The following is a 14,874-nucleotide window of genomic DNA, read 5'->3' as shown; positions in this document are numbered from 1 at the left end:
ATACCTTTAAGTTTTCTTTAAACATTTCTTCCTGGTTGGGTGCTGGTGACTAATTACTCAGGAGGCTGAGATTGGATCATGATTTGAAGTCAACCCCAGCAGGAAAGTCTGTGAGACTCTCATCTTCAATAAACTACCAAAAAAAGCCAGAAGTGGAGGTGTGGCTCAAGAATTAAAGTACTATCCTTGAGCAAAAGAAACTCAAAGACTGCATCCAGGCTCTGAGTTCAAGCCCTCGGACTGGCAAAAGAAAAAAAAATGTTTTTTCCTGTTTTTGCATCATGTCCTTTTACCTCTGACATCCTGAAACCACAGAACTGCTCTTGGTGTGGCAGGACACCACCAACTTGGGGGAAACAAACCAGGAAAGAACTCTTAAGTTAAGGGTGACTAGGAGAAGCTGATATTTGTGTTAGAGGAGCCTGGGGACTTGTTAGCAACATTCAGATACGCACTTCAGGCAGGTTGGGTCGGGGCTCTGCCTGGCCAAGAATGGGTAAAATTGAGCCTCCATATCAAAGTCAGGAGATGCTCCAAGGAAGAGAATGAGCAGGGTCTCTGTTGTTTGTTCACTCAGAAAACTTTTATAGGTAAACTACACTATAGGAAGCGTGAGGGACTGGCTCCTGTTCTCAAGGAGGCTCCTTAGCAGTGGACAGGCTCTGGATCAGTAAGAGGAAACCTACGTGTTCCAAAGAAAGGTACTAAGGAGGTGCATGGAGTCATGAGTGGTCTGGGCCAGCCCTAGAGTCAAAATGAGGAGCTTCCCTTCCAAACACTGCTTTTGGTGTCCCAGTCTGATCATGTTTGAACAATTTCACTTATTGGGAAGGGTAGCTAGGGAGGCTAGATGCTGAAAGGAGCCTGTTATTTCCTCTTGGGGCTGTCACATAGATAAAGTTTTAGCTGTTCCATATTAGTTACCAACAGGGTGTGAGAGGAAAGGAGAGGAAGACAGAGCAGAAGCTGATAAAAGAGAAAGATGCTATAAATGGGACTGTTCTGGACAGTGAAAAGAAAGCTAAAGGATCAGAGAGGCAGGTGAATGGAGAAAGAGCTGCAGAGAAGGGTTTCATGGCCTGTGGAGGACAGGGAGAGGCCTCAATGCATTGGATTCTGAGTTCTGGTCTGTGGACTTCTCTTAATACATTACATCATGTTAAGGCAAGTTTGGACACCTTTGGCTCATGTTGCCTTTCTGAAATATGAATGGTCTTTTGTTGGTCTTTTGCATCTTTGCTTTCTTTCTGTTGGATTCTAGTTTGGCTATGTGTGTGTGTGAGGCTGGTAATAACTGCAACATGAAAGGACTCTGAATTTCTTGAGAAATTGTGAATTGCTTATTTATGGAATTTTCCATTTAGTATTTTCAGACGTCAGTTGACAGTGGGTAACAAACTATGGAAGTGAAATTGAATAAGAGAGGACTACCATAGTTCTTGTGATGATTTTGGCTTTTGCTTTATAGTATTTTTCTTTAGATGAAAATGCATTGTTACCACATTAAAGGTTAAAAATTTTACCTGTTACTGTAACAAAACTTGCTAGTATATCTCAAATGCAAACATTGTATTTAGTTATTGTAAGGTTCACTAGAATGGAAACCTGCCACATTGTACAGGCAGAGAAGGGTTTATTGGGGGAGAGAGCAAGCTGCCAGACCACACAAGATGGAGGCATGGGGAGACAGGGGAAGGAAGAAGAGAAAAAGAGGGAAAGAGCAAGAGAGAAAAGGAAAGAGAGAAAGGGAGCAAGAGAGAAAGGGAAAGAGTGGGGACCGTGTTGGGCCGGACTATATAGGAAAAGGTGGGAGATATGGCCAGGTGGATTTGATGTGACCTCAGAGAAGGTGGAGGTAGCTGCCTCCAGGTGTGCCAGTTACCTATGTAACTCAGGTGCTGGGCACAGACTTAAACAGGTGGGAGGCATCTGCATGGAGCCCTCCTGGGCTGATATGATGATGCTTATATAATTATCTTTTGTTACAACTGTCTAGTATCTTTTTTTTTTTTTTTTGGTCAGTCCTGGCGCTTGAACTCAGATCCTGGGTGCTGTCCCTGAGTTTTTTTGCTCAAGGCTAGTGCTCTACAACTTTGAGCCACAGAGCCACTTCCAGCCTTTTCTGAGTGGCTTATTAGAGATAAGATTCTCATGGACTTTCTTGTCCTGGCTGGTGTTGAACTATGACCCTCAGATCTCAGCTTCTTGAGTAGTTGAGTAGTTAGTATTAATAGATGTGAGCCACTGGCACCTGTTTTGTTTGTTTGTTTTGAAGAGTCAGGGTTACTTATATAACCCAGGCTGGCCTTGAACTTGTGATGTGCCTTGTGAGTGCTGAGATTACAGGCCTGCAGCATTATTCTTGGCTTGTCTGGTATCCTTATAGCATTCTTCCCTTCCAGGTTTCCCTGCCATAGGTAATCTTGCTGATCATTTTTATGGAATATAGCTATTTACTTCAATTAAATTGCTTCCTTGGGATAAATTCTTGGAAAGGAATTTGTAGGCCAGACATGGTCATCTTGACAACACTGGTTTGTTCATACTACCACATTGCTTTCCAGGAGGTTTGGAATCATTCACAGCTCTAAATTGAAAATTCCTGGCTTAAGAAGAATGTGGATTCCTAGTGAGAGTTGAATGTATTTGGCTTACACATGGACATTTCCAGCCGCCCCCCCCAAGCGTGCACGTGTGTGTGTGTGTGTGTGTGTGTGTGTGTGTGTGTGTGTGTGATATTTGAGAGAGGGAGAAGGTAGAGGAGAGGGAGGAAGTTTCTTAAGCTTTTTTTCCTGTAGTTGCCTCTGGACAGTTCCAGAAGTACTCTGTATCCACCTCTATTCATGAAAAGAATATGATTCTCAACACCTCATAGGCCCTTGCAAGAGTTTATATGCCGTTAAGGACTTTATTCCCTTTTTCCTTTATCTATGTAAAGCCAAACACAGAATGGGATCCAGCACTGACTATATAAAAAGCTGACTTAAAAGTGGTGTTGATCAAATCCTTGTGAGTTGGTCTCTGAAAACCGCTACAGTCAGCCATTATAGAAACTGCGTTAAGTTCTGGTAGCCTATCTTAGGTGTCTGACCATTCAACCTATGCGGATGAGCTCTCATCTGTCAGGTCTGGTTTATGGAATTAAAAAAAAAAAAGCACAAATGAAAAAGACTTTTAAATTATCTTGGATAAAAATAAGTTGATCCAGTTGCCCTAAGCCTGCAAATGTGGGAGCCTGGTAATGACTCTGTAGCTACCTTTTTTTTTGGAAGTGCTGGGGATGGAACCTAGGGCCCTGCTGAATTGCATGAATAAGAGTGACTTTGGAGCCAATGATTTCTCTTTCTTTCTTCCTTTCTTTCTCCTTCCTTCCTTCCTTCCTTCCTTCCTTCCTTTCTCTCTCTCTCTCTTTCTTTCTCTCTCTCTCTTTCTCTCGCACTGTCCTGGTGCTCAAGGCTAGCACTGTACCACTTGAGCTACCGCGCCCCCTCTGGCCCTTTCTATATATGTGGTGCTGAGAAATCAAACCCAGGGCTTCATGTGTACGAGGCAGGCACTCTACCACTAGGCCATATTTCCAGCCCTAGAGCCAATGATTTCAATGAAAAGTTTACAGATCTAGCGGATTTGGCCACACTCAACTTGTGACAGCCACTCCCTTCATTTTATAGTCACTTTATATAGTCACTTTGTCACTTGTAAGGGTTATTAAAATAGGCTGCCATGCCACACGGTATTCAGGCAGGAGAGAAAACTTTATTTTGCTGAGTTGTTGTCTGCAGCCAAATCTAAGGCTCTTCTGGTAGGCTGGAGACTGAGTCACCCAGGGGCAATGCCTTATCTAGGGCAGGAGTGGGGAGGTGTGGCTATGTGGATTAGGATGTGACCTCTGGGAAGGGGGAGCTGACTGTCTGCAAGTATGCCAGTTACCCAACTAACTGGGTGGAGACTTAAACCCATGCAGGGCATCTGCCTGGATCCCTCCCAGGGGGAGGACATTACATTACTCAATGGAGCACTTGGGGTCCATTGAATAAGGTCAGAGTTGCTGTCCAAAATGTTGTTCCTGGGGACCCAGAGCAAGATTTTTTTTTTTTTTTTTTTTTTTTTTTTACTACAATGGAGAACTTTGGGTCCATTGAATAAGGTCAGAGTTGCTGTTCAATATATTGTTCCTGAGGACCCAGAGCAAGATTTTTTTTACTACCTAAAATAAGGTCAAAGAATACAATACTTGCCTTTTAGGAGTTATAAGGTTTCAATGTCATATTATAAGTACTCTTTTTTGATCCATGCCATTTCCTTGGGCACTGAGAGTATATGCAGTCCCCTAGTCTACACGTAAAATTGCTACCAAGGGCAGTTTTTTCATCTGTCTTGGGCAGAGTCAACAGGGAGAGGTGTGAGACTGTGATCAGAGCTTAGGGATAGGGTAGTCCAGAGCCAGTGTCTAGAGGAGATTGTGGTCTGGCTCATATGGGCAGACTACTTCAGCCACAGTAGGGCTTTATCTTGTTTCCACAACACTGGGAAGATGGAATTGAGTGTTGCCATGAGTCAGCTGTGGCAAACTTTACAAAGTTTACAAACTTTACAAAGCTGCTATACAGTCTTTTCTTCTCTTGGGGGAAACAATGGTCAGAGTTCAGAACACAAACAATTGTGTGGCTTGTGTGGATAGCAGGTGGAGCTGGAAGGGAACATTAGATATTTGGTAGAATGAGAAGATAATTAAAAATAAAAATTGAAAATGAAGGAGAGTAATGTTGAAATACATTGTTTCTCAGAAGATGACATAAGGATTCTCACTGAAAGCAATTGAATAAAAGTGGTTAGGTGTGGGGCACTGGCTTGCAGCTTTAGGAGGCGGTCCTAGCCAGCCCGCCTCTTCTCCAGCCCTAGGGCCTCCTGGCTGTTAGCCACCAGCCCCACCTCCCGCCTCAGACCGGGTGTGAGCCAAGATGGCCACTGGTGAATAACCCAGAGGTGGTCCGGTGAAGTAGATTTACACCGCCCTTAGGGGAAGTCCCATGATGCCCCACCTTTGGTGGACAGCCCAGGCACCCTATCACAGCGCCTAGCTAGCTACGCTACATCCCTCCCCTTCCTGGCGCCAATCAGCCTTTATAAATGTGGATTAAAAATCGGATGATTGGGCTGGGGATATAGCCTAGTGGCAAGAGTGCCTGCCTCGGATACACGAGGCCCTAGGTTCGATTCCCCAGCACCACATATACAGAAACGGCGCTGTGGCTCAAGTGGCAGAGTGCTAGCCTTGAGCGGGAAGAAGCCAGGGACAGTGCTCAGGCCCTGAGTCCAAGGCCCAGGACTGGCCAAAAAAAAAATGTAAAAATCGGATGATTGCTTGACTTCACCCCGAATCACCTTTGTGTCTTTTCTGGGCTGGAAGTGGGCGGTTCACGGCTCTGCCTCAAATCGGCTCGACTCCGCAGGGTACGCTCCCCCCGCTTCTCCCGCTGGCCAGGAGAAGCGCTGGGGGCCAAGGACCCCAACAGTTAGGGGTCACTAAATGAATGTCAAAAAAGTAAAGTAGATTCTGTTGAAAGTGGTATTAGTGAAAAGGGGGAAGGAATGAGGGTGAATATGGTGAAAGTATTTTATATGTATATGTCTGAAAGGAGAACAATGAGGAAGTAACATTGTGGCTCAAGTGGTATAGCATTAGCCTTGAGTACAAAGAGGCTCAAGGATAGCTCCCAGGCCCTGAGTTCAGGACCCATGACCAAAAACAAAACAAACAAAAAAATCCATGGGGGCTGGGAATATGGCCTAGTGGCAAGAGAGCTTGCCTCCTATACATGAAGCCCTGAGTTCGATTCCCCAGCACCACATATATAGAAAAATGGCCAGAAGTGGCGCTGTGGCTCAAGTGGCAGAGTGCTAGCCTTGAGCAAAAGGAAGCCAGGGACCGTGCTCAGGCCCTGAGACCAAGGCCCAGGACTGGCCAAAAAAAAAAAAAAAAAAAATCCATGAAAATAGAACAGTGAAACCTATTGTAAAGTATTGTTCTCTTTTACTTCAACCTACTGCATCATCTCTTTGAGCCTCAGTTTACCATGGAATGAGGTGAAGGGTTGGTTTGAGTATTCCTGGGAGCATTTTCCTACCTGAGAATGTTGTAGCTGTAGACTCCTGCCCAGTATGGCCAAGTAGTTTCTTAGGGCACTGGTGTGCAGCCTCCACCAGGGCCAGTATGTAGAGCTGGGGTAGTTTTCAGTGGGCCTTGAGAGCTAGGATTAAACCTTAACTGGACATCCACACTATAATGAGCCCCCCCCCCCACCAAGGGAGGGGACCACGATGTAATGGGGTCTGAAAGGAGGGGGATTCCCCCATCCCTCCAAGAGTTCACCACTCAGAGACAGTCTCAAGTAAAAAGATGGATTTATTGGGGAAGTAAAAAGTATACTGACCTGCCAGGGTCATGGCTCAGACTCAGGAGCTAGGACCACGCACCCCAGGCTACGTTTGGGGGCCAGGTTATAAAGGCAAATACCACATGGTCAAGCCTGCCACACACAGTTGGCCAATGAGGTTACAACATTTACAGAGCATGGCCAGGTCACTCGCAGGTGGCCAATGGAGTTAGAGTCTGCCTTATAGCAACTATTTGAAGTAACCTATCATTTTAGTTAGAATTGGCTCATGGATTTGGTGGGGCTCACATGATGCAGATGGATACGCCAACTTATGGGAGGGCACAGGTTTAACCTTGAATGTTCCACACAACTCTGGGTCAAGCAGTTTACACAGTTTTATCACAGGGAAGGGGAACTTCCCTGGATAAGGTGTGGGGGCGAATCTTAGTGAAGATGGAGTTGGCTTCTGCTCTCTTTTAACTAATCAGAGATGGAGTCAATCTGACACCCCTCAACAGCCAATGATGGTGCTGGCCAGAGCTGACCTCCATATTACACACACCTGCATAAATTTAGATTCTTCAGGCAGTTCCAGTGCCAAAGCAGGAAGTCAGAAGCTAGGAGATAAGAGGCTGGTCAGTATGAAAATTCAGTCAGTAGGAGCCACTGTAAATGCAGATTCTTAAGCTTCAGCAACCACGGCATCCACAACCCACACAGATCATGCTTGTTCAACACTTGCTATGACTGAGGCAAGGGAAAAGGGAAAACGCTTCAGAGCAGCTCCTTTTCTTGCCCAGTTGTCTGGCTAGACTCTTAACAGTGTGGAATAGGAATGGTTAAAGAAGACAGCCTTGTGTTCTTCATTTTTGAGGCTAATGTAAGCAGCGCTATTTTCTTAGATGTGAAAGGAAAATTATCCCAGAAAACCACAGACCGTAGATAAAGTCACGCAGAGCAAAAGAGTTTATTGCCAGCAGGGCCGGCAAAGCCAAGTTCCCAAAGAGGAGTAAAGGAAAATGGTGCCGGAACTCTCTCTCAGGGGGTCTTTATACCTTCATGCAACTGAGGTGGAAGGTGCTCCGCTTGCCCCTCAGGTATCATCAGCCAAGGGCAGAGAGTCACATTGCCAAAGGGCAGATCTTATGTCTGGGGCGGGGCGGGGGGGGGGGGAGGTGCATTCTATAAGCTTACATTCCAGCCAAGGGTGGAGCCACATTGCCAAGGGAAGATCTTATGTCTGGGGGCAGGGGGTGCATTCTGTAAGCTTACATGATACCCTTTATTAAGTCTATTTGATTTATTTAACAGACTTCCTAGTTTGTTGCACATTTTTATTAATGAGATGATGGACTTTGTCCAGTACTGTTCTCTCATCTGTTGAGAATGATTGTGTACTTTTGTTTTTTAATCTATTGATACGATGTTTTATACATGGATTTTTCAAATATTAAATTAGTCTTGCATGCATGAGATAAAATATTACTTGGACATGCTTTTTATTTTTCCTGGATCAACTTTGCTAGTATTTCAATGTATTTTTAATCATAAGAGATTAGACTATAGTCTTCTTTATTTATAGTATCTTTATTTATTTGGTGTTATCAGAGTAAATATTCCCTCAAAGGATGAGGAAGTGTTCTTTTTTCTTGTATATTTTGGGAGAGTTTGTGGTAGATTTGTACTAATTCTTTAAGTAACTTGTAGAATTTGCCAGTGGGGCTATCTGGGTCTGACCTTTCTTGGTGAATATGTAGAAGTTGTTAAAATTAAAAGACCTATCTGGTATCTTTGCTTTTGAAGAATTTTTATGTTTGTCTTTTCCTTTATGATATTAGGCTATTTTCACACTTAGAAGGTCTTCACCATACCAAGTTTATTATTTCTGCCTTTCTCTAAGTTGGTTCTTCAACATTTTAGTACTTGTCCTTGACAATGCATAAAGCATGAGCAGAAAACGTCAGTCTTCCTGTAGTATATCTTTTTATCCTATTCTTGGGCCCTTTAAGGTACTAGACTCTTCCAAATCTGTCATTTATGCTAGTAGATCAGAGTTGAAATTGTGTGAATATTCAGCCACTTACATTGCCAGAATGATAGTACATTTGTAAGCTTTGAAATTCTGGGGAGTCTAGGGAGACGATAAAACAATATTTATTGAACATCTATTAGTGCCAAACATTGTGTGATAAGTATGTATGTGTTATTTCACTTACCACTTGAAAGGAAGGCATAATTATCCCCAGTCCTTAAAGGAGGAAATTGGAGCTGGCTGCATTTAAAGTAGTTCTGATACCAAAGAGATACTGCCAGAAGTGCAAGGCTGGCTAGTTGCCCAGTTGGCCAATAGGGACATTAAGCTTTCTATAGCCTGAGGGCTGGTTCTAGATGGAGAGAGAAGGATGTACTTATAATTAGCATTGAAGATCCAGAAATTGCTTCAGAACTTCAGAACTGATCACAGGACCAGCTGACTCAGAAATGCAACTCCCCAGGTGATTTACGTACATTCTGGGATACTAAGTTGCTGCTTTACTGGCTTAGAATTCTATGACTGCAGGCATTACTACAAGGAAAACAATGTAATCAGGAAGTAGATGAGTCAAAACCCAGAGTAGATTAAGAAGTTTATTCTAATGTCAGATCTTGTCAGGCTGGCTTGGCTGACAAATTCATCCTCATCATGTAGCAGACCTGCTTTGGGGACCTTGATCTGACAAGGAATCAAGACTCCCTCCTCTCTACAGGCTTTGAAGGATATATCCAGCTTCAACTTCTTCCATCATTCCCTGTTTTGGTTTTGTTGTTGTTGTTGTTTTTGGTGTGTGTGTGTGTTAATTTCGTTTTCTTCCTCATTCAGTTATCAGATTTCATTTCATGCCCATTATCATTGGTCTGCTCGTGGATTCTTTTATTTATTGTATTTTATCCTCACCTGTACTTCCATTTCCCAAACCTATCATAGGTAGCCATTATGATATTTACAGTATACATTTATTTTTCATTTTGCCAAGTTGAAGATGTATGTGTGTGTTTAAAATGCCTATTTTTGTTGGCATCATGAAGTAAGATTGAATTTAGACATATTTGTATTTGTGTAAAACACTACTACAATCAGTATGTAAAACATTTTAATCACCCCCCCCCCAAATCCCTTTCATAGTCATATTCTCATCCCATCCTTAACCCCAGTGTTCTTGACTATTATTGTTACAACTTTTTTCCCCCAGAGCCTGGTACAGTACTGGGGAAGTACTCAACAGCTGAGCCATACCCTATCCCTTTTCAAAGAAAGGTGTAAATGGGGCAGCACTAGGACTTCAACTCAGGATCCTGTGTTCTGTTCAAGGCTAGTACTGTACCACTTGAGCCACACCTTCAGTCTGGTGTTTTACTGGTTAATTGGAGTTAGTCTCCTAAACTTTTCTGTCTGGCTTGGTTTTGAATTGCAGTCCTCCAAGTTTCAGCCTTCTGAGTAGCTGGGATTACAGGTGTGAATGAACTACTAGCACCCACCCAGCTTTTTTTTTTTTAAGTTTTTCAGTTATTAAGAAAGTTTGAGGGGCTGGGTATATGGCGAGAGAGCTTGCCTCGTATACATGAGGCCCTGGGTTCGATTCCCCAGCACCACATATACAGAAAACGGCCAGAAGTGGCGCTGTGGCTCAAGTGGCAGAGTGCTAGCCTTGAGCAAAAAGGAAGCCAGGGACAGTGCTCAGGCCCTGAGTCCAAGGCCCAGCACTGGCCAAAAAAAAAAAAAAAAGAAAGTTTGACATAACATGAAACACTAAAAATGGTTAGACTAGTTCAAAGAATTTTGGGGCATGCTCTTGATTCTTCAAGTGTTGATATTTTATAATAAATAAATAACCTTTTACTTGTAAATGTTCAGACTCTTGCTATATGAATGAATATAGTATAATTTGCAGTGAGGAAATTAACCCTGAAGCATTTCTGTTATCTACAGGCCTTTTGAGTATTTTGTCGGTTGTCAGAGTTATGTCATGTGTTATATATTCAGTTGACATGTCTCTTGATGAAACACAGGGATTCCTTATACATCCTAGATATTAATCCTTTGCTGGCCTTAGATATTGCAGGTACCTTGTCTAAACAGATTATTTGTTAGTGTTATATTTTATAAGACTATAGATTGCTTGTTTTATCTTTGTTTTGTATAATCTTTCAAGCCTACTCTTATTTTGCTGTAAGTATGTGAATCTTTGTTTTTACACATTTTAGGTATTCTGCTATAGTGAAACTGCTAACTCCTTGGCAAGTATATGACACTGTAGTTTTTCTTGAATTCTCTCCATTAAGAATGACTTATCTGCCTCTTGGAATATAAAGCCTGCCTGCAAGTGTTATTCATGTTTTGTTCAGCAAATACATGTTGTAGGGCTGTTGGGCATCAGAAAGTGCTATATCACTGACATGGTCACAGAAGTTCTAAAACTTACCTGTGACTTTTCAGAGATAAAACAGTGATTTGAACTTTGGTCTGTAAGGTCTTCCTACTGTGAAGCTTTCCAAGGAAATTGCACTTGGCTTCTACAGACTGTGTCAGATGTCTGCATTTCTTCTAATAAATGGGTCAGGGAGGTACAGAGCAAAACTTCCTACTATCCTTACTTAGAATTGAGAGGTAGTCTTCTGAAGGGATTCAAGGTACATGTGGCTTTTGACTTCTCAAGTGGCAGGCCCTGGGCCAGTAATAACTCCAGCCTGGGAAGAGGGCCAGAGAAGACAGGGGACCTTCACAGCTTGAAGTTGGAAGTCCTAAAACATTTTCCCTGACAAGTTGAAACTCTCCTTTCTGAATCTGTGCTTGTTTTAGGGGAAAGAGGTCAGTCTTCAGGGGCAGTGGGGGAGTTTCTAGGAGACTTTCCCAGGGGAGTGAATAGTTGTGGGCAGGTACCATTTATACCAGTTCTAGCTAAGGGAGTGAGAAGGAGGAATCTACCTTTGGGTCAGGACCAAAAAAAGTAGGAATTCCTCCTTGGACATTTTCCCCCAGACACCAAACACTGGAAAGCTTGTTAATTGACCCTGAGTCACTTGTTCTTCATTCCCAGGCCTAGGTCTCAGTGGCTTCACTGATGGTGTTGTATACCTTCTGCTTGAGTCAACCCAGGTCAGAGATAAACCATCATACCTCTGGTTCTGAAGTCACACCAATGTTTCCTTCCACTTTCTCCTTGCTCCTATTATCCTGTTAAATTTCAGAGCCAAAACCAAGAAATATATTTAAGAAAAGTTTGGGACTGGGATGTAGCTTACTGGCTGGCAAAGCACTTACCTATTAAGTGTAACATCCTACGTTCGATCCCCAGTACCAAAAAAGAAAAGACACACACACACACACACACACACACACACACACACACACTCTACAGTTGTTGTTTTTTTAAAGAAAAGTTTAGATCAGTGATATCAAATAAGGTTCATTTTTATGCTACCTTGCTTAGTTGGCTCCCTGGATCTCTAAATTGAGAAGGATTCTGAGATAGATTCCCTGTAAGTATAGCATAGGGATAGTAAAAACATGTATGTTATTATTTTCTATTGTGTAAATGCACTCAGAACATCAGAACCTTTAAGGGATTTATAAAGGAAAAAATAGGTAAATACAGTTATTCTCTTTGCAAATCTGAGATTATTTTTGAGGAATTCTGCCAGCCTTTTTGGCCTTTATTTTTGTTCATGTGAGGCAACCCTGGCTTTTCCTCTGGCTCTGGTCTGCAAGGATTCTTTAGGTTTGAGATGGGTCCCCATCCTTCATTGTGGTAGAATCTCATACTGACATTGTATCCTTAGATTTAGGCCTTGGTACCTTTGGTGGCAGCATCTTGGACTGAATGACCACCTGAGACTTTTCTGTTGATCTCAGAACCCACATTGCACTTTGAGGTTTCGACTTACTTTCTCTAAGAATGAATGGCATTTGGCAAAGAGCCAGTTTTGTGTGGTAATGTGGAGAGTTGATGAGGGAACATGAAACCATTCATTGCCACAGTTGTTGAATTATAGGTGTATAGTCCAAAGAAAATCTACCTTAAAATTGGGGTTGGGATGTAGTTGATGAGTCAGGTGCTGTACCTGGAAACAAAAAGCATAGTCCAGCAAACAGTTTCGCTCCTACTTTGTTTGCAGATGCATAATTAGCACAAAACCTTATGTTCTAAGACATCAAAGACAAGATGGCATCGTTCTCTGTTAGTTCTATAACTCTAAATTGAGCATGTGCTGTCTGTGCTGATCTTGTTCTGCCAGGAACCATCCAAAATGTAGAATGTGGTGGTACGGTGGTATATAAGCCCTAACCTCAAAGAAATGGAAGGAAGGGACAAATAGACGGATGCCCACCCCACTGAGCTCTCAAAGCAAGTCTGAACCAGTTAGGCTTGTGGAACGCAGGCTGATTAGCCCCAGGGACTTAGAGAACGTTTTGAAGAGGAAATAACATTTGACTTTAAAATATCATAATATGGAACCAAAAATTAAAAAAAAGAAAATATAAGACCGAGGAAGAGTTAAAATGTAGATACTGGGGTCATTGGTTGCAACATTATTATTATATCTGATCCTCTGCAAAAAGCCCAAGTGAATGACTGAAGGTAAAGGTATGGCTGAGTTGGTAGAGCACCAGCCATGAGCAAGAAAGCCAAATGAGAAATCAAAGCCCTGAGTTCAAGACCTGGCACCAAAAATAAATAAATAAATAAATAAGAAGAGAGGTGAGGGAGAGGGAGGGAGACAAAGATAATTATTCCAAATAGAAAAGCCAAAGTCGGGCTGGGGATATAGCCTAGTGGCAAGAGTGCCTGCCTCGGATACACGAGGCCCTAGGTTCAATTCCCCAGCATCACATATACAGAAAACGGCCAGAAGCGGCGCTGTGGCTCAAGTGGCAGAGTGCTAGCCTTGAGCGGGAAGAAGCCAGGGACAGTGCTCAGGCCCTGAGTCCAAGGCCCAGGACTGGCCAAAAAAAAAAAAAAGAAAAGAAAAGCCAAAGTGACACACGGGTACATCATATACATTATGGGGGGGGGGGGGGAATACATAGTAGTTCTGGGGTATAAATTGTCTTCCGCTAACTCCCTCCATGTCAGTCTTTCTCTTTTCAGTGCTAGGGATCAAAAGCAAGGCCTTGCAAATGATGAGCATGCCTTCTGCTATTAAGCTACATTCTACCTACAAGTTGGTATTCTTAGTATCATACATTTAAAGAACCTTGATGGGGTGGAAGGGAGGTTAGTGATTAATAAGTAAACCTGCAAACTAGCATTTCTCAAAATATAATCCAGGAGTTTATATTAAAATTACCTAGAGTGCTGAGGCTGCAGAGTGTAGCTCAGTTGGTAGAGCACATGTTTAGCATGCAGGAGGACCTGGGTTCAATCCCCAGCACAGATAAGTCAATAAACAAATGAGCAAACAAATTAAACTAGAATGCTTATTAAAATCCAACTTCTTGAAACCCAGCCCTAGGCTAATCAGAATCTCTGGTGAGGCTGGGCATTGAAAGCTCCATAATCTTATCTACTTCAGAGGCTGAGATCTGAGGATCAGAGGTACAAGTCAGCATGGGCAGAAATCTCTGTGAGACTTATCTCCAGTTAACCAGCAAGAAACTGGAAGTGTAGCTGTGGCTCAAGGGGTAGAGTGCTAACCTTGAGCATAAAAGCCAAGAGAGAGAATGAAGGGCCCTGAGTTCAATCTTCAGTACTGACATAAAAACAAAACAACAAAAAGCCCAAGAATTTGCATTTTTCACACTCTTTGCCACATGACTCTTCTGGCATTCCACACTTTGGGAACCATTGCAATAGTCCAAGCTCACCAGCATTTTGATAACAAACTGGAGTACTTGGCCTTTGAAGGTTACATAGGACTATAATTAGATAGATAGCAAGGCATGAGAAATGACAGTTCCACTGAGCCTGGAGGTTCACTGCCAGAGAGGCCACCTTCAGGTCATATTTTGGAGGACTGTAAAGTGGGGTAATTCTGCTCAGAACACAAAGATGGAGGGGGAACAACTGCTCCTACTATGATACAGCTTCCCACTTGGCTTGCTGTATAGATCTTCTCCGGTAGGCTTCTTTATTTTTTGAGCAAATACTTTTTTCTTCTCTGTGTCGCCAAATGTAGAATTCTAAGACCACAGATAAGTTCACTGAAAAAATGGTTTCTTTCTTTCAGGTCTGAGTGATGAGTTAGTGGAAAGAACAGTGGGTGTTTAATTTGTATTCCGTGTGTGTGTGCCCCAAAGGTATTAACATCAGCAATAGAAATAGATAATTCTTGGGCTGGGAATGTGACTTAGTGGTAGAGTGCTTGCCTAGCATGCATGGAACCCTGGGTTTGATTCTTCAGTACCATATAAAAAGAAAAAACCTGAAGTGGCACTGTGGACAAGTGGAAGTGGTAAAGTGATAGCCTTGAGAAAAAGAAGTGCAGGGGCAGTGTGCCCAGGCTCTGAGCTCAAGCC

General features: G+C 42.8%; 1 protein-coding gene and 1 long non-coding RNA gene across 2 annotated transcripts in view; both read left to right on the top strand.

The window, feature by feature from the left end:
• The window catches only part of B4galt1 (beta-1,4-galactosyltransferase 1), a 50,024-nt gene that overhangs the window by 8,971 nt on the left and 26,179 nt on the right, over nucleotides 1-14,874 (top strand). The window lies entirely within an intron of this gene.
• On the top strand, nucleotides 3,871-5,757 carry LOC125363562. The gene is made up of 3 exons (XR_007213248.1): nucleotides 3,871-4,038; nucleotides 4,148-4,836; nucleotides 5,521-5,757. It is a non-coding gene; the product is annotated as an uncharacterized LOC125363562 (long non-coding RNA).

Source organism: Perognathus longimembris, chromosome 1 (genome assembly GCF_023159225.1).
Source record: "Perognathus longimembris pacificus isolate PPM17 chromosome 1, ASM2315922v1, whole genome shotgun sequence".
Classification (NCBI taxonomy): Eukaryota; Metazoa; Chordata; class Mammalia; order Rodentia; family Heteromyidae; genus Perognathus; species Perognathus longimembris.
This window is presented reverse-complemented; position numbering and strand designations above follow the sequence as displayed.